At 25.5% G+C, this 411-nt stretch overlaps 1 protein-coding gene across 1 annotated transcript in view; it reads right to left on the bottom strand.

The window, feature by feature from the left end:
* LOC119587146 (WD and tetratricopeptide repeats protein 1-like) overlaps window positions 1-411 on the bottom strand; it is a gene marked incomplete in the record, with an annotated part of 14,604 nt that overhangs the window by 5,981 nt on the left and 8,212 nt on the right.

Raw genomic sequence — 411 nt, forward strand, 5'->3', positions numbered from 1 at the left:
GACCATTTGAAAAAAGAACCAGTTTGTGGAGATGTATAACTGAGTATGGAAATTTAAAAAAGGGATTATAAATAATTGGAGTATTAATTTAGAAATAGTATGATTAGCTAGTAAATAATGTAAAGGTAATTATGTAGAGTATAAAGTGATTTTGATGAGAAATGTTTGAAAGTAGTAATAGATTTTGATTAAGTAGTAAAATTGGATTTAATTCTTATTAGGTTCCACTGTATGATATTGGGGTAGTTGAGTAGAATGAAAGATTTATTATCACATAAAAAATTAATCACTTTAAAAAAAGCATGGTACACAATTAATTACAAATAAACATAATGAACTTAATTCAAGGAATTTCGACATATGATTAGGAGCAGAATATAAAGAACATGACCAAGAAAATTTTAAGGGTAC

The sequence above is a fragment of the Penaeus monodon genome, chromosome 22 (assembly GCF_015228065.2).
Source record: "Penaeus monodon isolate SGIC_2016 chromosome 22, NSTDA_Pmon_1, whole genome shotgun sequence".
Taxonomy (NCBI): domain Eukaryota; kingdom Metazoa; phylum Arthropoda; class Malacostraca; order Decapoda; family Penaeidae; genus Penaeus; species Penaeus monodon.